This window comes from Lipotes vexillifer, unplaced genomic scaffold (genome assembly GCF_000442215.2).
Source record: "Lipotes vexillifer unplaced genomic scaffold, Lipotes_vexillifer_v1.1 scaffold425, whole genome shotgun sequence".
In the NCBI taxonomy this organism is placed as follows: Eukaryota; Metazoa; Chordata; class Mammalia; order Artiodactyla; family Lipotidae; genus Lipotes; species Lipotes vexillifer.
Window position 1 is genome coordinate 781434 of NW_006785433.1, and position 1521 is coordinate 782954.

The following is a 1521-nucleotide window of genomic DNA, read 5'->3' on the forward strand; positions in this document are numbered from 1 at the left end:
GAAAGAGTGAATGAATAAATGATTGCTAGACACAAAGTAAGGAATGGTAAGTACCACAAGAGATAGCATAATAATAAGAGCTTCTATTTACTAAGCGCTTACTATGTGCTTTTCACTGTTTACATTTCATGCTCACAGTAACCCTATGACATAAGGTACCATTATTATCATCATTTTGCAGATGAGGAAACAGAGACACAGAGAAGTGTAGTGACTTGACCAAAGTCAGACAACAAGAAAGGGTGGAGCCAGGATTCAAACCCAGGTAGACTACTCTGCAGCTATATTCTTAGCTGCAAATATACTGAAGGAGAACGGCTTCCTGCTGGGGGATTATGGCAGACTTTGTGGCTTGATTACCCTACAGCCCATTCCTCCTGGCTCTTCCCTGCCCACCTTAAAAAAAATCATAACTAGTCTAAGCCAATTTGTCTAACTTTTTGGCATAGATCCACTTTCCCAGAGTCCTTTTCTACTAAAGCTGACTATGAGACAGAGTTCTAAGCAATGAGGCATAAGAGGAAGGCTTCTGGTGGGCTGCAGGAAATTTTTTGCTTCCTGATAAAAGGTTCATACTTGTGGGAAAAAAAGCTTGCTGGTACCTCTTCTTCCATTTTTTTCCTGCACTGAAAACAGACATAAAGCCTAGCTACATGGGAGCTAGCTGGGCCCCATAAGCAACAAGCACAAACATGAAAGCCAACATCTAAGGATGGTGAGACAAAAAGGTGGAAGAATGCAGAGCCCCAATGGTGCCACAGAGACACTAAACTAGATCTGAAGCCACTGGCTTCCAATCTTCTTGTTAAGTGAGTCAATAAATATCTTTATTGTTTAAGCCACTGCTTGCTGAGCTTTGTTACTTGCCTAACTGATCCAGGAATCAGGAAAAATTCATGCACAGGCTAATACTCTAGCTGTGCCACAGAGGATGGAATGTTATTTCAATACGCAGAAATGGGGAAAGATGTACTAGACAGAAGAAATAACATGATCATGGACAGGAATAAGATATATACATAAGATTATCCCTTAAAGGACAAGGACCATCTTTCTGCAACTCCATAAGAGGACTCTCATGGCAATGCTCTTTTATTAATTCGGTGGCTTTGGGGACCATATGGTTTTGCACAGCACTCCTCAGTGTGATTCCTGAGTCAGCTGCATCAGAATTACCTGGCAACTTATTAGAAACAAAAGCTTGTATCTACTTCAGACCTACCAAATCAGAAATGCTGGGGCAGTGCCGGACAATCTGTGTTTTAACAAGCCCTCCAGGGAATTCTGATGCCCACTCAAGTTTGAGAAGCCCTAGTTTAGCAAAGAGATAGATGCTCCTTATCCTAATTCTATGTCCTGTACTGCCTCCAGCTCCTGCGCAGCCTTTACCCTGCTTAGTAAGGAAGGCTCCGGAGCTCCTGCATACAAAATACTGCAGGGCCGTCAGGCCCCAGGTGCGCCAGCCCACCACGAATGCCCCCTCACTGGAACCAGTCTGGGTTTGTAAGTGAAAGCAGGAAT

General features: G+C 43.3%; 1 protein-coding gene across 1 annotated transcript in view; it reads right to left on the reverse strand.

The window, feature by feature from the left end:
- ATP13A4 (ATPase 13A4) overlaps window positions 1–1521 on the reverse strand; it is a 143536-nt gene that overhangs the window by 3314 nt on the left and 138701 nt on the right. The gene's annotated exons all lie outside the window — the stretch shown is intronic.